Source organism: Netta rufina, assembly GCF_964035555.1.
Source record: "Netta rufina genome assembly, chromosome: 21".
Lineage (NCBI taxonomy): Eukaryota > Metazoa > Chordata > Aves > Anseriformes > Anatidae > Netta > Netta rufina.
In genome coordinates, this window is record NC_140145.1 from 1,639,540 (window position 1) to 1,663,137 (window position 23,598).

The following is a 23,598-nucleotide window of genomic DNA, read 5'->3' on the forward strand; positions in this document are numbered from 1 at the left end:
TCCTAGTGAGATCTGCTGTTCTCAGCTGCTAGTGCCTCTTCCTAGCTAAGGGTCGTCCGCGTGCTGCTTCCTTTACAGCCCTGCTCCTGGGAGCTGCTGAGCACCACGCTCAGCTGGGAGCACTCCTGCTTGTTGCCTTCTGCCAAAAGATGTTTTTGGCATGCTCTGCTGCACTGGTGCCTGCAGAAAACCTGGCCAGCTGGGGTGGGCTGCAGTGAAGGAGCAATGGGGCAAGGCAGGGGACATGGGTGACCTGGGGGCCCCCACCAGCCTGGCTCCTGCCGTGCCATGCTAGGGGTCCAACCCTTTGAGCAGGGGCTAATCATATTTTCAAATCCAAAACCATCATGGGAAGTTTGTCTTAGGGGCTTGGTTTCCTTAAGAAACTGGCTGGTGAAGGGCTGCTCTTCTTTCCTCTTGCTGGGGAATGATTTGTCGTGTTCCCACCACAGCTTCACTACAGGCGCTCTCATACCCTGCTCAATCACTCCTCTGTCTTTGGTGACATTTGACACCATTTAACTTGCATCTGGGCTTTAGGGTGAAGGTTGGCAGCACTGGAAAGCCCGGGAGCTCTTTGCAAAAGTGCTCTGTGCTGTTTTCTGAGAGCCCTGTGCTCTGACTCCTGCTTCCGATGGCAGGATTGCCATGTGAAGAGTATGAATTCTCAGAAATTCCCAGTGTTGGGCTATGTTCAAGTTAAAAATTGTTGTATTCTAGGCTTATTTTGCAGAACTAATGCAGTTTGAGTAAAAATACGAGGGGTGGGATGCAGTTATGAGAACACAGTTGTTTAGAAGGTGCCGAGACCTCTCCAGCCACCAGCTCTGCTCTGTGAGGCTCCGGCAGACCTGGCTGATGTCCGCCAGCCCAGGCAGCTGTGGCAGGGCATCTCCCCAGCCCCTGCATGCACATTTAGGTAATGGCCTTCCCCGTTTTCTGCTCAGCTGTGCCATTATGCTCATCCTCGTTCCTCCATGTGGCCTCTTGTAATGGTAGGTCTGGGGGTACCTTCCCATGGCATAGGCCAGGAGAAGGGAAGTTGTGTATGCAATAAGTAAGATGCACAAGTATTTAACTGCATCCGTGTTACAAATTAGTGAATCCTCCAGACACACATGTACCAGCTCTGGTAGAGGCAGCAGAGGGACGATGTGGTCCCACCACTTTGCAGGCATGGGCTGTCCTTTAGCAGCCTGCAGCTCCTTCTGACCGCTCTTAGGAGAAAGAACAGCTTGTGAGACATGTCTCCAAGCCACCAGCCTCCTGTGGATCACTTGGGTTAACTGAGGTCTTTTAACAACTTCAGCAAGCCACATTTATTTTGTGGGACTCAAGTTAACCCCAGGGCATCAGTTGCATGTGGGTGCAGCTGGAGTTGGGCTGGGAAGTTTGGTGCCCACCATAACGCACCATGTTCCCCTGGGTGGACACGAGCTCTTCTGCACCTGGTCCTCCTTCCTGGGCCAGATGCCTCCCTCCTGCATCCACCTCCCTGAGAGCTGAAACAGCCGTAAATCACAAGCGGTCACCACAGCCCCTTCCTTGTCTGTGCTGAGCCCTGGTAGCAGCCGGCACTGCCCTGGCAGCAGTGGCTTCTGTGCCTGAGGAGCCTTGGGGCTGCGTGTCACCGCCAGATGCCTGCTGCCCTCAACAGCTGCTGTGGTCATTAGCACTTCATGTAAAACGCCCCATAAAACCCCCACAGTTCCTTCCCTTGGAAATCCTAGGGGAGCCCTAAAGAAAACCCTGTCTGCATGGCTTCTCCGTGCTGCAGCATCCGCACTATTTCTTCTCCCAGCCCCTCCTGGGACACGGAAATTGCTGCTGTCCCCTTTATGCATTGCTTCTCCATGGGCCATTTGGCTGAATCGAAATAACAGCTTGTTCCGGCTGTGAGAGGCCTCTCCCTCCTCTCTCCGGTGTCCCCACGCTCCCTCTGTCCTCTTTCTTTGTCCCCATGCTCCCTCCATCCCTCTCCCTCATCTTCCTGGTGTCCCTGTGCTCTGGAGCTCTGCGTTTCCAGGGCTTCAGGGCAGGTCTGTCCTGGGGTGCCGTGGAGCTGGGGCTGATGGAGCCACTGCCACTAGGGCTGGGAGGAGGAGGTGGGTGACCCATGCAGGGGGCACTCAGGGCTGCAGGTCCCCAGAGCCTGCACCAAGGCCACCACCGCAGTGGGATCCGCGTTGGGACTGGTGCTGAAATGTCTCAGAAAAATTGTGATTTCCCCTGCTCAGAGGCTAGAGGGAAAACACGGCCCCAAAAGCCAGGCAGGGTGGTAAGTGACACTGCATCACACCCGCTTGTCCCTTTTGGGCTGTCTAACATCTGGAAGCCATGCAGAGAGCAATTTGGGCAGGATTTGCTCCCACAATTACACTTGCATTGCCTTGTGCTTAGAGCAAATCTTTCAATGTATGTACCCGAAAGCAATCCTCTTACGCGAATAGCTTTCAATTGTACAACATAATACAAATCGCCGCCGTTTCCAGGACGTGCTCTGTGTAAGGCGCAGCTCAGCCAGAGCCGATCGCTGCCGGGCTTCACCTGTCGGCAGGCGGCGGTGGAGGTGGTGCTCCGGGCACCCCAACATCGCCGGGGTGAAGTCCCTCATCTGCACGGGAACTGCACACCCGGCCTGAAGTGTCTGCTTTTGGATGTAAAGCAGATCATCGCCCTCTGGGATGCTTGCATGGGCTGTGGTTTCTGCGTTTTCCCCTGCAAGATGTGTTGGTATGGGATGTGCTCAACACACTCTGCAAAAATAGGGATCATAGAATGGTTTGGGTTGGAAGGGACCTCAAAGATCACTTGGTTCCCCAAGGAACTGACCTTGCTTTGGTCTGGGGGGATTTTACCCAAATCCAGGCACAATGTGCTTCGAGAGAAGACGGTCTTACTGCTTCGACAGCCAGCTTGGAGGCTCGGGAGGTTTGATCCTAAAGGAAAAGTGGGCAAAATGGATTTTAACCACTTAAAGCCCAGAGCAGAGGGGCTGTGGCTGAGTTTTGGGCACTGAGCCCAGTGCCCCAGCTCCTTCCCCTGGTCTGTCCCGTCCCTTCCCGGTGCAGGCTGGCATCCCTCCTGGCTGCTGCTGCTCCCTGACTCACAGCGTGAGTCATGCAATGGCTGCGTGTCGTTTCTTGAAGGGGATAAATCTATTTGTTTCCAAAAATCTCCAGCTGGAAAACATCCCCCAAACAGAGAATTGTCATCCATCAGCTTTGTCTTCATCTGGCTCCCATCCTAAATCATTTACGATGTTAGAGCCACTATCGTGCCTTGAGGGGCGAGGAAAAAGATGTCTGAATTAATTGAAGGAAGGGCATCTTTTTCATTTCATCAATTGCAAATTGAGTTGGGAGCTGGCGAAGGCTGCGGGTTCGGCGGGAGGGGCCCAGGCCCCACAGCAGGACACGTGCTGCTCCAGCAGCTTGCTGTGAGGAAGGGGAAGGGAGGAAACTAAACCTGGGGAAATATTTCAAGGAAGCCTTGGGTTTCTGGAGCTGACCCTTCCTGGAGGAGGGAGCCCAACGCTTCCTTCCCTCCTCCTCCCCAAACCCATCCCTGTCTCCATCCCACTCTGGCTGGCAGGCCCAGCTGCAGCAGGGGTGGAGGTGTCAGGGATCTCATTTCCAGCAGTGATGGGACCTTCAGGTGGCAGTGACACTCAGGGAGAACCCACACCAGTCGTGACCAAAATCCATGCAGGAGCAACATGATTGAAGCCCATGAGAGCATTAAGCAGGAGCAATTTCATGGTTATGTATCTCACCAATCCCTTCCCCATCCCTGGTGGCTGCATCCCACCAACCACATCCCCATGTCTCCATCCCACCAGGGGCATCCTTCAGCTTTCTGGGGCTGGGCCACCATGCTGGGTTGTCTCCCCTGTGCTGAGACAAATCCTGCCCTCTGCCTTCATCCTAGGACAACCCTCCTTTGCTGTTATTTGGAAAGACCGAGGAAGACAAAGTCCTTCTGCCACTTGCACAGTGACCCCATGTTGTAAGCAACACATAGGCTTTGCTCACAGCTCCTCCCAAAGGTGGTGCTGGGATGCTCTCCCATCCTAGGAGGTGCTGGAAAAAGCTTTCAGAAAGAAGGTGAAGGTGGCCGCGGCATGCTCAGCGGTGTTGGTACTGAGAAAGGAAAACTGGAGGTGCTCTGGGGCAGGAGAGAGGTGCAGGGTCCGTGCACCCCAAATCACAGAGGCTGGAAGTTTTCTCTCAAATATTGGATGCCTGTGGGGTTATTTTAAAGTGGGAAACATTCTGGTCTCTTTTCTGAAATGCACTGGGCATCCTGCTGGGCAGCATCTTGGGCATTTTCAGGTGTGGTACCCACTGCCAGGAGCAAATGACTGGCTGACACGCAGCATCAGCATCCTCTCCACGGGGGGGGAAGCCCCAGGCAGGGCTGGGGCTGGGCTGGGGCTGGGGGGGCTGCATCAGGGCCCTGGTGATGCACAGAGGCAAATGCAGGGAGCAGTTTTATTTGGTCCCATGATTGAAAGTGTCCTCCTCAGATGCTGCTGTTCACATTGCACTGGAAACACTTTGCTGTCGCAGCAGGCTTTTTTATTATTTTTACTAATTCTTTTTTTAACAGAAGTTTGCCGTGCATTCTCTATGCTGTTCCATACCCAAGCTGTGACTCTCCCTGTGCTGCCTTCCACAGCTGGGTGACCACCACACATAAATTTGGGGGGATGCAATGGAAAAGATGCCCAAAACTGCTTGTTTGGCACAATAGTGTTGGCACAAGAGGCTTTGCTATGTCAGAAACAATCTCCAGCGGCTGATCTCTTGCCCCAGCTGCGATGGGTCCAGGCTTCCAAACAAACTACGTAAAGCTTAGACCTGGTTTTCCAGGAAATTTGCATCTCCCAAGAGATATTACTACATTTTTGCCGTTTCATTTTCTCCTGCACTTTTCCCCACCTTTTTATTTTTAAAGAAACAAAGTAACTAAAGGTGTTGTTGTTGTTGTTTCATTTTTTTCCTTTTTTTTTTTTTTTAAAACAGTCTCTTTTTTTGAATGATGAAGGAAACTTCTCAAGGCATTCACAACCTAAAGATAAATGTCTGGACTGGAAGATAGCCTGGAATTGGTCTTTCCTCATAGGTGGTGTCTGCTTTGCTGATCCAGTGTTTTCAGGCCTCCCCATCCCCTTTCAGGACCCACTGGGTTGGATGGATGGAGTCGGCTGCTCCCCTGCTTCCCATCACACCACAGCTGGCGGCATCTTCAAATGCAACTTTCTGAACCAAAGCCATTTCAGGTTAGATCAAAATCAAAGAGAAAGCTTGCAAGGAGTCATTCCAATCAATACAACAAAACAAAACCAAACACCTTGGAAATATTCAGAATGTCAACAAATGTCAACACTCACTTGAAAGAAATGTGGTTAACTGCTGAAATCCCCCAAAACGTGGTGATTTTGTTGTTGTTGTTGTTGTTTTCTCTGATGGAGCCAGCTGTGCTGTGGGTTACTCCAGAATTCACTCTCATCCCTGCTACCCAAAGCATCAGCTGGTTCAGCTCTCGAACCCAGCTGAGGACATGTCCCTTGTTTGCAGTGCATCTTCAAAGCCCTTATGTGCCCCAGAGGGGTGGCCATGGGGGATAAGGAGTGCATCTCCTTGCCCCCACAAACTCCTGCACCCACCGTCTCCACCCTGCCACTGTTGCCCACGCTTTTCCTACGGCTGTGAGTTTTGGGATGCTGCTGCTGACATAACCCTCACTGCTGGGGCATCCACCTGGGAGCTTAACCCGCTGCTGCCTTGCTGGATTTCCTCCTCTTTGCCAGGGGCTCAGATGAGATCAGCTGTTTAAATCATCTTAGCGCTAAATACGTGTTATTTGGAAAACAGAGAAAGCATCAAAGCCGTGAATAATTAGCTGTTAAATGCTGCCTTTGCTTGCGGTGGATCGCCCCAGGAAATGTGAAGCTGCTTGTCAAATTATCCGCAGCCCCCTGAGCTGCTGATCTGTCATCCCCAAGCCTGCTTCACGCTGCTATTTCTACTTCTCTTCTCCAAAAGACAAAAAGCCAACAGGGCTGGGGGCTGGAGACCCCGCAGGGGTGTTGACATGGAGCTGCTGGCGTTGGCGTCACAGGTTTGGGCTCTGGTTCCTGCCTTCCCTTCCTGAACACCTGATACAAACACCTCTCCATGCCTATTCTCAGTTTTACTTCCTCACTTCTTATAGCTGTTATTCCCTCCCTGGCTGTGTTTGACAGCCCGCAGGGACAAGGTGTCCTGGGAGGCTGCAGCCTCGGCAGTTCCTGGGGTGCTCCTGCCTGACCCCTGTGGCACCCACCCAACAAGGTGACAGTAACATGCTGCTGTGCAACCCATCCTGTCCTGCTGGGAGCAGGTTTGGGGCTTTCAGACAATGCTCAGTGTTGGTTTATTCTCAATGAATGTACTCAGGCAGGCAGCTGACACCACGCAGTCTGAAACAGGAGACTGAAACAGGTGAGGGTACAACTGCCCATGTGGTATCAAGGCTGTCCCAAATAAAAGCAAAATACACCCACTGGAGATTTTAAAAAATAAAAAAATGGAGGTCGTATATCATTTCATTATCATATATCATTACCCTGGCTATACGTACAGACTGGTCGACGAGACACTGGAGAGCAGCCCTGCAGAGAGGCATCTGGGGGTTGTGGTTGACAGCAAGCTGAACATGAGCCAGCAGTGTGCCCTGGCAGCCAGGAGGGCCAACCGTGTCCTGGGGTGCATCAAGCACGGCATCGCTAGTCGGTCAAGGGAAGTGATTGTCCTGCTCTGCTCTGCGCTGGTGCGGCCTCACCTTGAGCACTGTGTGCAGTTCTGGGCACCACAGTACAGAAAAAAACATTGAACTGTTGGAGAGTGTCCAGAGGAGGGCTACGAAGGTGGTGAAGGGCCTAGAGGGGAAGATGTATGAGGAGCAGCTGAGGTCACTGGGCCTGTTCAGCCTGGAGAAGAGGAGGCTGAGGGGAGACCTCATCACAGTCTACAACTTCCTTGTGAGGGGGAGTGGAGAGGCAGGTGACCTATTCTCTGTGAACACCAGTGATAGGACCCGCAGGAATGGTGTTCGGCTGAGGCAGGGGAAGTTTAGGCTGGCCATCAGGAAGAGGTTCTTCACCGAGAGGGTGGTCGCACACGGGCTCCCCAGGAACATAGTCACTGCACCAAGCCTGTCTGAATTTAAGAAGCAATCAGACTGTGCACTTAGTCACGTGGTCTAAACTTTTGGGTAGACCTGTGCGGTGCCAGGAGTTGGACTTGATGATCCTTATGGGTCCCTTCCAACTCGGGATATTCTATGATTCTATGATTTAAAGAGAACCTGCAAGTCCTTTTTGATGTGAAATGGGCTAATTTATACAAAGAGAACTAGTTGTGGCTTACAGCTTCTATTTGCCCTTTTGGGTCATATTTTTGGCCTCAAATTCCAACTGCTGATGGCACAGCAAGGACCCTCCTTGAACGCTGACCATGAGTCTTTGTTTTGACTCAAGAGCTTCCCCTGGAAGACCCCCATAGGCATTTGTCTTGGCAGCAGAACCTGGACGAGCGTCACCAGGGGTTCTCGCATGGGGACAGCTCTTCCAGCTTCCAACACCTGTCCCCATCTCCCTGTGACTGCAAGCCAGAGAAGTGAAGAGCCAGGTTTTTGAGACCTGGCATTGAACTCGGACTTGATACTTGTGGCATTGATGGTGTTTGGTGTATTTCAGTGCAATGTGAGGTACATGGTGAGTAGTCTCATGTGCTTCTTTTCCTTCCCAGCAGCCCACCCCATGAATGATACAACGCATCATCCCTGTATTATAGAAATCCAATCTCTAGAGTAATTTAGAAGGAAAAAAAAGTGGTGAGCTTTGCAGGCAGGGGCTGAGGCTGCAAAACGAGGAGGGCTGTGTTGGACTGGGGCATTAGCATTTTACTAATAAAATATTGCTCATTGGTGACAAGCTTACAGCATTAGAAGAAAAGCTGCTCTGAGCTCTGCTGGGCTTACGCAGATGGTGCCAAAATAGCTAATTTTGACTCCTAAAGTCTGCTCAGAACAAAGCATTTTGGTTTCTTTAAACAAATTAGCTATGAAAGCTGCTAAACACCTTGGAGAGTGAGCAGTGAGAAAGCCAGGCCATGAAAACATGTTAATAGCCAAGTTAATAGCCAGCAGTTTCGAGCCCTGCTAGGAGGGAGAGGAGTTGGGGCTGGGCTTTGCTTCTGGTGCCCTCCATTCCTTTAGAGTCCCTGGAGCTGTGGGGCAGAAATGTCCCTGTCCCGCGTGAGCTGTTGCTGGAATCTGGCTGGGCAGCCAGGCTGCTGTGAGCCTGCAGCTTCTGCAAGGCCTGCAGATGCCGACCTGGGAAAGGAGAAAATGTGTGCAGATCAATATTGTCACCTCCTCTGCTCAGGCACCATGCATCACTCAGAGAGAAGCACCGCCTTCTCTCTGACACAAGTTTTGTGTGTTCTTATAATGTCAGGGGCAAAGTTGGATACTAAAAATCCCTGTAATAAACCCATCTGGTTCATCTCATGGAGGTGCCCCATCAGGCAGGTTGGCACAGGGGCAAGCCACAGTGGACTGAGCGTGGCCAAGGTGGTCTCCTGTTGCTGGAAGGGGGGCCCAGGCTGTGGTCAGGGACCTTTGTCCCTGAACTCCAGCACTGGGATTGAGCCTGTAGGGGCTGACATTGTGTCTCAAGCCTGGATGTGTCCCTCTGACATGTCAGGGTGGCCATGCTAACAACGTGCTCACAGCTTAGAGGGCACAAAAGGGCTTTCAAAACATTTTTGGCTCATTTCTAGTTCCATTTGTTTTCAGGTGAAGGCAAAGGGTTCAAGGCTGCAGTGAGTTTGGGGCTCACCTTGCAAAGGTGCTCTGTGCTTGAAGCAAAGCCCTCCCCAAATGGGGACCACTGTGTCCCTAGGCATCCCTGGCCCTGGAGTTCCCTGCAAAGTGAACTATGGCTGTAGAGCAGATGGGGACACTGCGTCTTTCCCTCTCCACTCTCAGTCTGCCCAAAGGAGGACCAGACGGGTCCCACCAGCCTCAGTGAGAGGTTAATGTGAGTTTAAAAACGAGGATGTGGGTTTTGAACAGTAAGAAAGCAGCAAATTAACAAAACGAGGGATAATCCCTGCTGTTGGGTTTCCAGGCCGTAATTCTGCACTGATCCTGGGCATGTGTAAAGACAGCAAGGTCCATCTGCCCGCTGTTTTTGAAGGGAGAAGGTGAACCCAGCTTGAAACCAGGTGAAATGGGAGCCGGGTCCCCACCACCCTCCCTGGCTCTGACAGCCCTGCTGCAGGACAGGGTTTCATAAGGCAAGCTGGGCTGGTGGGTGCCTGCTGCAGCTTAAGAACAGCTTCTCTCTACATTTTTCCTTTTTTGTGTTTTCCTGAAGATTTCAGGAAGACTCACGCCAGGGATACCCACAGGGGCAGTGAGGGAAGCATGGCTGGAAGCATCGCGTGTTTGGGGCTCCCACAGTGCCATGCATGGGAGACTTGTGCTTAACTAAAACTACAGCAATGCAAACTCCCATAATTGGTTGGTAACATCAAATCTACAGGAGCAGATGTGCTTATAGGTGGTTGCAGTGTGTTTGCTGCTTCCCCAGCAGCTCCTTGAGGGCCCTTCAGGCACGGAGCTGGCAGCACCACACATCCATCTCCATCTGCCTTCATGTGCTGTGTATAAGTTGGACATTTCGAGCAGCAAAACCCACTTGGATCCTGCAGTTATTTTCACATAGGGTCCACTTTTTGCAACTTGTGCTCTCCCAAGTGTGTGTTATCGGGTATACCCCGCAACCATGAAAGCCACTCTGCTAAGTGGAAGCTGCAGCGTAGCAGGTGATGGGCTCCGGGGGACAAAAACCAGCTGTGGGTGATTTCTGTACAGGTGGACCTGGTTTGCTGTAAGGAGGGGAGGGCTTGGCAAGGTTATAGAAGCCACTGGGGCTGCCCAGAAGGAAGGAGGCTGCTTTCAACTTCCAAGATAGTCTAGTGAGCATTGGAGATGCGATACTGAAGGATACTTGTGGATGGTGCCTGTGGTGAGTTTTGCAGCCTGGTGGGGCCAGTGATGGGGGTGTGCTGCCTGTGGTGCTGCCTCAGGTGGGCTGTGCTGGTGGGTTTGTCAGTGAATGCAGCTGAGGGAGCCCTTGGCTGCCAGCAGCTCTTTCCTTGTTCTGGTGCTGTACAGCATTAGCAAAATTATTCTTATAATAGAAAATCAGGAAATAAAATAAAGGGGAGAGGTGGGGGGGGGGGACACCACTGGGTTCCCTTCTTAGTCTGCTCTGGCCTCTTGCCCAAAAAATCCTCCCCAGAGACTTTGGCATCCTGGCTGGGCAAAGCCTCTGCTTTAGGGGATGCTGGTGCATGCAGGCAGAGCTGCCCCTTCCCAGCAGCAGTACCCAGCCTCCAGACTCTTTGCTGCTAGTTTGTCACCACACTGGGGTGATTGAGCTGGCAGAGATTGAAAGAGGGGCTTTGGTTGCATGAGATGCACAGGTGAATAAAACCAGCCTTTAATTCAGGTTCTGTTGGGGCATCCCACAGCCTGTTGGGAGCCCCTGCATGGAGCAGGGTCCTGGGTGTGCTGCTCAGAGCACTGTGGGCTGAAGGGAGAGTGTTACAGCTCCAGCATCCCCTCTTACCAAATCCTTCCTCTTCCTGCATTAGACCCTGGCATGCTGTGTGCTGGGGGGCATCAGCACTCCCTGGTGGGTTGGCTGGAGCTGCCAGGCACATGCTCTGCCCTGCCCCCCCGCCCCCCAGAAAAAAAGTCAAAATCTAGAGCGATATTACTGCGTTCAAGTTCTCATTCAGCCCTCCCTGGCACTGCTTCATCTCATCCCACTGGTCCTCCCCCTGCTTGATCCAGGGGTTTGTGCCCTTCTCACCTGTATGAGTGCGATGCCAATGGTGGGTTCTGTTTTTTTTTTTTTCCCTGGGTGTGAGCAATCACCCTTACCCCAGGGGCTGGCAGGGTGTGCTGCTTGCCCCCAGTGATGCTTTGGCCAGCCTGGGGCAGCAGGGGCTCTGGGGGCTCTTGCCCTGTCCCCTTAACACAGGCAGCAGCTGGGCACGGGGCTGAGAGCTGCTCTGACAGGTGCAGGAAGGGTCCCTGCACTAAACTCACAGCTCTTGCAAAGCCTGGCCCAAATTTTGTGTCTGGCAACGCATCAGTGCTGGCATTACTTTCAGCTGGGAGGAGGGGGGGAAGAGGCAAAATTGCCAATATTTATATTAAAAGCTTGAATTTTAGACAATACAATTTGTAGGTGAGTGTTTCTTTTCTAACTTCTGTCTGGCCAGCCTGTCTCAGGTATTTATTTCCTGGCTATTACTGTAATAACCAAGTGCATCAAAACGATGATTGTTCATAATTGTAATCCTGTGAAGCTTCACTAAAAAACAAATGAGCTCTGTACAGCCAGCTGTGTCTTTATGAAGTGGTCTTGGATGGGTTTATTTAAAGCCGTTTTTCACATTACTTTTATAGCCGACCTCTTCAGAGTGAGGATGCGTCAGTAGATTTTATATCGGTGCTGGCAGCTGCTACCAGGCACCCAGTCTGACCCTGTGGGGTACTGGGCTGCCTTTGGAGGCGGCTTCATGTGTCCCCCTGATGGGAACAGAGCAGAGAGCAATGGGGCAGGTGTCCCCCAATTGCAATTGAAATTGCAGATTAATTTGAGCATCGTTTTTTTTTGTGAGGGGGGCGGGAAGCGTTCGTTTGCCAGATCCATGATGGACTGAGTCCTGTGCCGTACCCAAGTTCACCAGCACAGTGGGTATTCATTCTTTGGTTATGTTTCTCCTCCCTGTTCTCTCTTTCCTCCTCCAGGATTAAATGGTGAACACAGGGAACATCCAGGCCCTTTTGAAGGATCCTTGCAAAGCTCTGATCTCTTCAAAGCCCCTGTTTGATGTCTGCTTTAAAAGATGCTGTGCAGGTTTCCTGATGCAGCCTGTTGCAGGTGGATGTCCGTGCAGTGCTGCAGGAAGGGGAGTTGCGGATGCTGGGTTAGGCACGAGCCAAGCCATTGCCTTGTCACAACTGTTAACCCAAGAAAAACAATAGGAGCCTGAACTTGGCACCAAATCTTAGTTCATCCCCAGCAGATGAACTCCATAAATCATTTTGGTTTTGGAAATCTTCTCTGGGAGGTCTGGATGTTCATGGGGTGGACTAGGCTCCCAGGAGTGCATGGAGCCTTGGAGGGCCACAAGGAAAAAGGTGCCAGGCAGGGGTCACCACTTGTATCTTGCCGTCGTATCCCACTCCCAGACTGCTTGAGGCAGGCAGGGACCTCTGGGTCCTTCTGGTCCAACCCTGCTCCAGCAGGGCCACCCAGAGCAGGGTGCCCAGGACCACCTCCAGGTGGCCTTTGAAGATCCCCAAGGAGGAGACTCCAGCATCTCTCTGGGCAGCCTGTGCCAGTGCTCGGTCACTGCACAGCACACAAGTGCTGCCTGGTGCTCAGAGGGATCCTCCTGTGCCCCTGTTTGGGCCCACTGCCTCTGGTCCTGGCACTGGGCACCACCGAAAGGAGCCTGGCTCCGTCCTCTTTGAATTTTCACGTCAGGTATTTATGGACCTTGATGAGGTCCCCCTGAGTCTCTCCTTGTAGGAGAGGTGCTCCTGTCCCTTCAGCATCTTCATGTCCCAAATGCCTCTTTGCTGACTGGTTTGCAGAAGGAGGAGGAGATGGAAAGGGGTCCTGTAGGGGATGCCTGCACAAGGGCTCTTGGTGCCATGGCAGAGGATGTGGCTGCAGGGCTGGGACTAAGCATTTTGGGGAAAATCTGGGGTTTCCTTACAGATTCATGGAGCATTTATAAAGCTCCTGGTGCTCACTGTCCCTGTTGCAGGTTCAGCGCTGCTGTGATGCTGCAGTGCAGGCTCATGACCAGAGAGCACCGGTGTGCTCCTTTCCTGGGTGCAATGTACATTGCACCACTGAGCAGCATGTCCCTTACTGAAAGTGACACATGCAAACATTGCCATTCATGGTCTGAATCCCACAAAGAACAGCTACAAGCAGTGTAAATGATTTTCTTGCTCTCTTAACAATTTGGTAGCCTCAGATCCTAAATCTTGGCCTATGGATGAAGGATTGGTTTTGCAGGAGCACCTACAGCAATGAACTGCCCAACATGTATACCAAATTTCAAAGTGACTTAAGCTGTTCCCTTTGTACATAAGTTCTGAAATCACATTAAATGTCCTCGTTCTGCCTCCATCGTCAGAGGGTTCTAAGATACGCTTGGATAAAGCAACCTGGTCTGACCCCATGCCCGACCATGTTTGAGGGGAAGATTGGGCTGAAACCTCTGCAGGTCCCTGCCAACCCCAAATATCTGATGATCTTTTCATCCAAGGGCAGGGTTTTGCTGTGTGTCATCCAAAACAACCACCTCTTGTACTGAGCCCTCCAGATGCCCACCAGGATTTGGCAGTGTTTTGGCTCCTTGTGTTGGGACGTAATGGAAGGCATCACAAGTCCTTCCTGCATCCTTCTGAAGCAAGGGCAAAGCAGGCTCTGCTTTTGCACCATAGAGCTACCAGAAAAAAAACTATTTTTTTCCCCATTATCTTGGTTGGCTTTGGGTGAACTGGGGGGGAGGTCTTTTTCTTTTTCTTTTTTTGAATCATTATCAGAAATCAATCTTTTTCCAATTATTTCTATATTTAATCAGCAAATATTCAATTATATAGGGATAAAGAAATTATGTCTCCCTCAGCAAACCTACTTTTCTTTTTCCCTAAAGAGAGGAGAGGTCTTCCCTCAGGATTATGTGATTAAATAGAGGTTTAGAGGAGAAATCTTGCTTTGTTACTTACTTAATCTCAAATCCTCTCAGAAGTGAACTGCACTTTACAGATGCTGAGCAAGGGGTCTGCAGACTGATCACCTGCCCGGATTGGGCTCAACTGCCTGGATGCAGACGTGAGCCTCAGCCTGGATCAGCCCTTGGCAAAGGGTCTCTGAGCAGTCCTGGCTTCCTTCCCTACAGCTGCTCACCCCTGCCTTTCTCCTGAGATCTGCTTTGAAGCAGCAGGATGGGTCCTCCCTCCTTTAGTGGTGTTTTGAGCCTCATGTGGAGCCCAAAGGCATCAATCACCTCCAAGATGTGCCCAAGCATTTCAGATGCATGAGGGCCTTGGGAAATACAATTAGATGTGGTCAATTCAACCCCAGAGGCATCTTGACCGCATTTGTCATCACAGAGGCAGGGAAGACCCCTCTGGCAGTGAATTTAAGATCTTCCATGAAGGAAGGTTGCCCATGGCAAAGTGTGGTGTCGATGCTCCCTGCAGCTAAGTACTCAGAGATCCACTTTGCCTTTGGAAGAAGGGGTGAGGTGTACGTGTATCTCCGTGTTTTTCTCCATCACTCATGGTCCTTTCCTCAGCCTCTTATTGCGTCTGAAATGTCACCACACTGGGATGGAGAAAAACATTGGTTTCCGGGCACTGTGGAAGTGGTCTTGGTTTATGAAATCCAAAGCAAAGGGTGGATCCCCATTGTGTTTAGTGCAAGCATCATATTTTAGAGGGTTGAAAAGCTCCAGAAGCAATTTTCCCCCAGTGCTGACCCTAAAAGAACAGAGCTGCTAACAGAGACAGTCATGGCTTGTTGGAGGAAAGGAGCAGCATATGCTGCTGTGGGGCTGGGGGCAGATGTAGCAGGCTGGGGCTGGAGGAGGCAGGACCCCCTCACTCCTGGAAGTGCGGACTCTGGCAGCCTACAGGCACCACTGCTTGTGGTGTGAGCAGCACAGAGATGCTCCTGCCCTGTGATGGACATGGAAACAGCTGGAACCATGGCTCCATACAGCTCTGCAAACCAAAATGGGGTTTGCAGCAGCTGAGATAAGCAGAAGATGCATCAGTGATGAGGCAGTGCTGCTTTCCTCAAAAACAATCCCTAACATTTTGGGTTGACCTAACTGAAGTGATGCTGCCGCACCAGAACATCCCTTCAGGTAGGGAAAAGGCACAAGAGCTTGGAAAAATGTGGATACCTTCCTTATATATGTATCTACCAGCTCTAAAAGGCACAAGACCTACTGACTGACTCCAGCAAGCCATCTGAGCTACTGGAAGGCAGCAGAGCTGGTGGAGAGAGGAATCCACTGCATTAATTCAGTACAGGTAAAAAGTGTCTGAAAAGCTGTTACATGTCTCCCCAGCAATAGCTTGGCGTGCTCTGCCTGTAAAAATGTTATGTGCACTCATGGCTGGATGACAAAAGCACTGAGAAGCACTATTCCTGTGTGCTCACCAGGTGAGAGCACGGGGGAGAGCAGCACCTGGGGTGGGCCCAGGGCCATGTCTGGCATAAGGAGGGGGCAGCAGCTCTGCCTCCTCCTCTCACCAGCAAGAAGCCAAATCCTCTACTGTGAGCTCTCCCAGCAGCTGGAGGTACTTACTCCAAAGCTTCTACCCTTTTAACTGCTGCCAGAAATGGGAGATGGAACTTTTAAAGGCTTCTGTAGCTGATAAGAAATCTGAAGAGTTTCACAAATGTACTGGAAAGTCCTTCCCAAGATCTTAGTTCTGGACTTGCGTTCGTCTTTCAGTTCACGTTACACAAGACTGTCATCTTTGTTCAGAAGAAAGCTCCTTTTGGGAATTTGAGGGAGGGTTTTGGTGTGTTGAGCTGTCAGCTGTAACACAACAAGCATGGCAGATGCCACTAAAGAAGGACTTGGGATTTCTGGCAAATCTTCACTGCAGATTTAAGAGGGAGCACAGGAAAAGAGAGAAGAGGGACTGAGCTACCCCAGAGCCATACCCAGGTGTTGGCTGATCCCCAGCCAAGAACTGGCAAACAGCTGAGAGTTGCAATAGGAATACCCAAGGTGGAAACATCAGCACCTGCTGTGACACACTGCTGCGGTGGGCACACTGGCACTTAACACCTTTGTGTTGTCCTGTCCCCTTCCATTACCCGCACATTAGTGCTGGTAGACATCACTAAGCAGCGGCTCACCCCTCTGAATGATCCCTTGGGGCCAGGCTGTGGTTGTTAAAGCCACATGGATATTTCATAAGGTTTGGTGAAAGGTGCATTGAGGCTGCTCTCCTTCCCTGTGCTCTTCCACTGCTGTGATGTTCCCTGCAAGGCTGCGGGCAGCAGCAGAGATGGAAAAGTGTGTGTGTGTGAGTGAGTGCAAATCAAGGCAGGAGGAGAAAAAGGAGTTGAATGAGATGTGCACATCCCTGAAGTCTGTGCTAAAAGAAGGCAGTAAGCTGGGATGAATGATGCATAAGATAAAAAGCCTGGGGACAGAGGGGAGGGGAAAAGAAAGATGTACAAAAGGGGAAAAAGAAAAAGGAAAGAACCATAAAGGGAGGGTTGTCATTCAACAAGGCATGTTTCGTGTTTGTAAGAAAAACAAATCCCCAGTGCACAGCTAAAAACCTCACGGCAAAATTAAAGTGAGCCTCGGGGAACATCTTGGTGGTGGGGAATGGTGTGAGGGTCCTCCCTGCTGTTTGCAGTGGTTTTGTATATACCAGAGTGAGCAGCGGCTCTGATGAGCCTCACATTGGCTCCCCTACCCCTGGAATGTGCCAAGCCCACCCTCATTTAAATGGTATTGGGCTGTGACTGTGGGAAGAGAGAGGCAAAGCAGAGGTAACCATGTGCCCTGAAGTTCTCAAGAACTGCTAAATTGAAAATGCATAATTATATCAGTAGCTGATAATATATGTGTGTGTGTAATGCAGAAATCAGTGCAGAATCAGGGCTTGAGGAAGGGCTCTCCAAGTCACTTCTCCTTGAAGGCCATACACAAGCAGGATGTAGATGGATGAATGTAAGGGGAAGCAGTTTCTTCCAGGCACCTGCTCTGCTTTGCAGAGTGGTGTGCACCCAAAAGTGAGACAAAAGTGGGGAGCAGGGGCTGGGGTGGCCACACACAGGTCATAACACACTGTGCCATGGGGCTGCTTTTGCTCTGGAGCAATGGGCTTAATTGCTTCCTCCCTTTGGATCTGGCTTAATGAACAGCCAGGCCAGAGGGAGGAGAGATGAGAGCTGTGCCCTGGACCCAGGGGAGGAGATGGCAGCCAAGGGAGGAGAGGGAGAAGCAGTGGCTGCCCTTCCACAGTGCACGGAGATGCTCAGTTTAGAGGGATGTCTGGAGATGAGGCGGTAAATCTGGTGTGCATTGCAAGCAGAAGTGAACACAGCACATTCATCACATACCTCACCGTGGTGCAGTAGCTCTTCTGCCATCATTGGCACTTCCCCTACTGCCCATGCTGATATTTGCTATCTCAGAAGGGTTAATGCAGCTTCTGCAGTGTTCTCAGCAAAGACCCTGTGGGTGGAGGCTGGGAAGGTTCCTGTGGCTCCTGCTGCAGGTGGGACACCAGGGCCTGCTCACACCATCCAGTTTGCTCGGGCAGCTGTGCTCTGGTGCCCTGCAGCTGAGGGAATGGCCCAAAAGAAGCCTTGCTATGAAATTTTAAAACCCTTATACCAGTTTTATGCAGCTGACCTTAACTCTTGCTGGTAATCATTGATTTATTCTGCTGATGTTAAGCCTGTAATGCTAAAACCAGGCTTTGGGAGAAAGATCTTTGCTTCCAGTGATGATGTGTGAGCTGGGCAGAGAGAGAACCACTGCAGTAACAGTGTCTGCTTTCATTCTCCTTCCTGACCACCCATCTAAGCTTCCCCAGACTCCTCTAGCACTGAATTCCCCTTGGTGGCAGCTGCATAACCCCTTGTATGGGGTTGATGGTGCCCAGAACTTGCAGAACTTGCTATCAGAGCATCTCCCTGACCTGGGAAACTTGCTTTGCAGCACAGCATCTGTGGGTCCTGCTTCCTCCAGGACCTTCACACCTGGGTCTGCGTTTTGGAGGTGAGAAAATGGGAAGGGTGCTTTTGTTCCTGAGCACATCCCCAAGCCTGATCCCCACAAGCCTTGTGCCAGCGGGTGGGGAGGAAGAACCTACTCCACTGCCCTGTGCATGTTTTCAGACAGCCAAGGGCAGTTTTCTCCTTCCTCGCCCTTGTGCTCCTATGCCAGGATCAGGTCCTGGGGCCGGGTAGAGGCTGGGTTGTGTTGGCCGAGCACTCATGTCCTGGTTTGCACATCCCAGGCTGCGCTCATCCCCTCCTGCCTGCTCTCTGCATGGCTCTGCTCCACAGCCTGTCTTCTCTTGGCTGCAAATATTAACGATGCGAGTTAAGTGGTGTTAAGAGACTGCATTAATTATTAAGTAGTTCCTCAGCAGGCTTTTTCTCAAGGAAAGGACTGTGGTATAGAGCATCTCTACCTTTATTTTGTGGAAGTTGTCTGTGTGCACTGAATTTTCTGGGAGGTCTTGTAGTCTTTGTAAAATGGGTGAGCTTTCATTGGGTGTATGTTTGGGGTACCAGAACATGTTCTGCAGAAATTAATAAAAAGAAAATTGAGCTGAGCCCTGAGACCCAGGTCCAAAATGCAGTCAGGCAGCACTGGTGGCTTGGCCAGAGCCTCTCCTTCAATTTGACCCGTAATCCTTGATTAAAAGTATGAAGTCCTTTCTGACAATGCTCACGATCCCTTCAACATTGGCTTTGCAACGGTCTCAAAGCTCAATTTTGCAGAGAGTTTCAGAAGCTGTGTGTTATCTGGTGAAGTAGCACTTCAGTTAATGTCACAGGAAAGTTTCAACAAAAAACAGCCACAGAAAGGGAATGGTGAGAGAAGTAGTGAATTGTTTATCGTTTGTAATTCTGAAAGAAAGAGTCAAGCTTAATCCCTACATGTCATTCTTCACACTGCAATTTGGTAAATACCAGCAGTTTTGGAAAGTTCACAATTTTCTGTATCTATTTGGAGAGAAAAAAACAGGCTGGTGTCCCTTTGTCCTCTGTTTCAGTTCTTTGTGAAAAACACATTAAACCTAGAAAGGTCAGATTTTCAAAAGCATATGGTGCACACTCTGCATGTTGATCATCTGGCCATGAGCTTCCCAGCAGTGGCTGAGGCTTATTTTGGTGGGAGCAGAAATGTCCAGGAACCCTGCCCATTGGTGCCTGCTGCCATCTTTGCCATATGGCCCAAGAGGCAAAATGCCTGTAGCCCTGTGTGTAGAGGCTGCCTGCAGCTCTTAAGAAATATTTTATTTTTCAGAAAGAACCTGCCCTTCTGGGAAACTCATGCAGCTGAGCCCATAATTCTCAAAAATTTGTCTTTTGATGTGCACGCAGCAGTAGCAACTGAGTCAGTGTCTGCAGATGTGTCCAGAGGTCTGAAGGTCCAAAAACTAACTTTGTGAAGTCCTCTGCCTTGCCATCAGCCCAGCCAGTGTAGACGAGCTGAGCAGATAGCCTCACGTTGACCTGTCCCTCAGCATCACTTCAATAAGCTTAGAAGACCTTTGCTTTGACAACCTCGCACTGGCATGTTTTCTGAAATCCAACAATAAAAAAAAAAAAAAAAAAAGGAAAAACTCTGGTATACCCCGAACTTTCTAAAAAATATAGTTTACTGGTAGTGAAGGGTGGAAATTTATTCTGGTTAAAGAAGTGCAGACACCTTATCCTGAGGACTCTACAGCACCATGTGGGGATGTATCAAGACAGGAGGAAATGGCCTTAAGTTGTGGCAGGGGAGGTTTAGGTTAGGTATCAGGAAAAACTTCTGCACTGAAAAGGTTGTGAAGCATTGAAACAGGCTGCCTGGAAAGTTGTCAAGTCACCATCCCCAGAGGTTGTCAAAAAAAGAGTAGATGTAGAGCTCAGTGACGTGGTTTAATGGTGGACTTGGCAGTGCTACATTAAAGGTTGGACTAGATGATCTTAGAGGCCTTTTCCAACTTAAACGCTTCTATTTCCAAACACAGACAATGGTTTGGGGACTGCTTGATATTAACTTCATCTCCTACCAGACACAGTTCTCTTATACACATAGAAAAGAGCAATTAAGCAAAAGCAAGAAAAGAGGTACTTTGAAAGTACCTTGAACTCAGCTTGGAAGAAAACCTTTTTTTGATGTGAACTCCTTCTCCAGCCCCACAGCATCCCACCAGCCCTCGCAGGTGGACAAGAGCCAGATACTGTTGTGAGAAATACAGCTTCAATCAGGGCTGAGCCCTTCAAACCCAACTAGAGGGATGTAGAGGAGCTGGGAAGAACAAACCCCAACAATGAATAGCCTCCCACCAACTCACAGGTGTTCTTTGAAGGGTAGTTTGTAAACCTCTGCCAATGCCACTGGTGGTGGTGAGGTAGGGAGGGTGACAGCCAAGTTATTTGTGCTCTTGGGAAGTGCCATCCAACATCTCTATGCCTCAAATTTCCTGTGGCAGTTGTAAATCCACTGGCATAACCCTGACATGCAGACCACAGCAATTGCTGCTGCCTGGAAACAGGAGAAGGAAAACAAATCCCACAGGAGAGATCCCAAATTGCCCTGTGTGATCCTTAAAATACCATGAGGTGCTCTTCTCCCCGTGTTTTGAAGTGCCTCGCTATCACTAGTGAAGAGATGATTGCAAATGCCAGCAATCCTTAGGAGAGACCTTCACTGTGAAGTCTGTGCCTTTCTCCACCTGGCCCTTGGCCAACACTTGACTTTCTTTTTTGGCACCTTGTGCTGTAGACCCGTTGAACCCATAATGGCTGCAAACTCTTTTTGACATAGGCATGTTGAGACCCAGACCTTTGGTCTCACATCTCTGCTGCGAGTGTTTCTCCTTGCCCTTGTGTTGAGCATGCCCAGACCCTGGGCTGTGTGCTTCAGCTGGAAGGAAAAGCTGGAGCAAGGTAAGGCACTAAGGTGACCTTTCCTCTAGGACTGTGGACGTCCCTGCTGCCTGGCATTGCAAAGCCTGTAGCTGACTTGTGGTATCTTCTGAGGATATGAAGACTGGTTTTAATGACCCAGGAAGAGCTGCTTCTTCAGGCAGCTCAAGTGGAGAGCTTCTATCAGTCCCAGCCACGCTGGTTAATAAGCATAATCTGGATGTGAGGTGGGAAGGATCATTGTGGTCCCCTAGAAAGAGACCAGCAAACCTGAAGAGCAATAAAGTGCAGAATATGGAGTTAAGACATGTAGATGTTTTTGCAGCACCTTTTGAAACAAGGAATCCTCAGGCAGCACTCACCTGGGGCCCTGGTGGATGCCCTGAATTTGGGAGAGGTTGAAGGGACAGATTCACTTTGCTACTGGCGCTGTCTCCAGGATGAGTCCAGGGGATGTCTGCTGTGAAAGTGTGTAACTGGGCACAGATCCATGGAAATCCTCCCTGGTTCCCCTCCAGGTTCCAGGAATTTCCAGCTCAGGAGCCAACTGCACCGGAAAACTTTCCATGTGCGCACGGTGTGATATGATGCATTTCTTCTCTGCAAACTTGTCCAGACTCCCTTGAAACAAAGTCAACTTTTAGCAGCATTTTGTTGGAAGCTAGGATTGGTGGCACTGATGAGCAGCATCACCAAATTTCACAGCATCTTCTGCTGCCCACTGACTTGTTCCACGTTTATTCCCATTAAAGCATGTGACCCTTTTGCACTGGATGCTCTCCCACATCAAATATCTGCACCAGGACCCATGTGCATGTGAACACCTTAATCCTTACATCTGTTTTCTCAGTGCCAGTGAGGAAAGGGGTGGAGGAAGCAGCTTTCGAAGTGAAAGGCCTTTCCAAAGGGACTGAAAGGGGGAAAGAGGTTCAGCTTTAGGTCTGTGTGACTGTTGTGGTTTAACCTGGCTGGCAGCTAAGCACCACATAGCCATTTGCTCACCCTCCCCCCTCCCTCTCTGGGAAGGGGGAGAGAAACTGGAAAGTGAAGCCTGTGGGTTGAGATAAAGACAGTTTATTAAGACAGGAAAATAATAATGATAGTAGTACTACTAATAATAATGTGTATGGAACAAGTGATGCAAAATGCAACTGCTCACCACCTGCTAACCGATGCCCAGCCTATCCCCAAGCAGCTGTCCCCCCTCCCCGCCTCCCCCAGATAGCCACCCCTATTTGTTGTTTAGCATGACATCAGATGCTATGGAATACCCCTTTGGCCGGTTGGGGTCAGCTGTCCTGGGTCTGTCCCCTCCCAGCTCCTGCTGCACCCCCAGCCTGCCCATTGGCAGGACAGAGTGAGAAGCAGAAAAGTCCTTGGCTTGGTATAAGCACTGCTCTGCAACAATTAAAACATCAGCATGTTATCAACACTCTTCTCATCCTAATCCAAAACATAGCACCCTACCAGCTACTAGGAGGAAAATTAGCTCTATCCTAACTGAAACCAGGACAGTGACACCGGTCCTGCTGTTAGCATCCTATGAAAGTACAGAATAATCCCCAGTAACCACATCTGGTGGTGAGTAAGGAGCACAATAACAAGTCTGCTGTTCGTGGGATTGAGGCCTGAACTTGAGAAACTCTGAACATCCCCAGGGTGAGAAGTATTAAGGTAGTTTAATACCTTCCTCACTGATGCCACCAGCTGAAACCAACTTGCACTAGGGATGAAGCTGCAGTCCCCTGCTTGTGCTTTCCCTGGCACCATCTCAGCTTTCTGCTGTGGGCTTTGAAGCTCACAAAAACACATCAGTGTTACAGAGGGTCTCCTACATGGGTACAAGCCATTATTTTTTCCCTATGGAAGCCTTCCAGTTTTGCAACACTGAAAGTCATTGTTGGATTACAGTATTTTCTTGTGCATTATGCGTTTTCAGTTATTACTTCAATTATTTTACTTCCTCTGCAATTTACTTTCATATTTTATTCTATAATGGTCTTGCTGTGCCTAAGGATCTTTTCAGCTCTAATAATAATTGTAGCAGTAGTAATATAAATCATCTTGGTGCTACCTGCATAGCAGGTAAAGATGCAGTTTGTATCCGTAATAACAGAGATACATGCATCAACCGGGGTATTTTGACATCTTTTACTTCTCAAAGGAGAATTACCAGGTATATCTGCCATTCCCAAATACATGCCAACCCAGGTAATTCAGCATGTCCCCAGTGGTTATTGGGTATTATCAGCCTGTTTACACATTGCAGAGGGACCTTGCTGATGTTTTTATAGTAATACATTAAATCCTAAAGCTTTGGTGTAAGGGATGACTGTTCAAAGATCCCAAATGGTAACATTCCTTCACTTAAGGCACTGTTATTGATGTTGTGTCAGCATTATTGAGCTTTTGATTATCATAGCCATAATGGAAGTATTTATTTGCATTAAGGAAAAGCCCAGAGGCTGTATCATTGTCTGAACTGTCTCTGGCCACGGCAATTTACAATTTTAATAATAACAGAAGAATAGTAAAGACCTGGAGAATATCGGTCATTAACTGTCCTGCTTTTGCAAGTGGCAAATGGAGACGTGAGGAGTTTAAGGCTTATCCAGCTTTACACCAGCAATTGTGGCTGAGTCATGAATACCTGTCCCAGAGTAACAGCATAGGGCTGCAGCTGCATCAGGCTTGCAGGTAAGGAGAATTATGTACTTGAGATGTTACATTCTCACCTGAATGCAAGATAACATTGTTTAGCAAAGGCAAGCAAAGGGGGGTTGTATCTGTAATGACAGGCT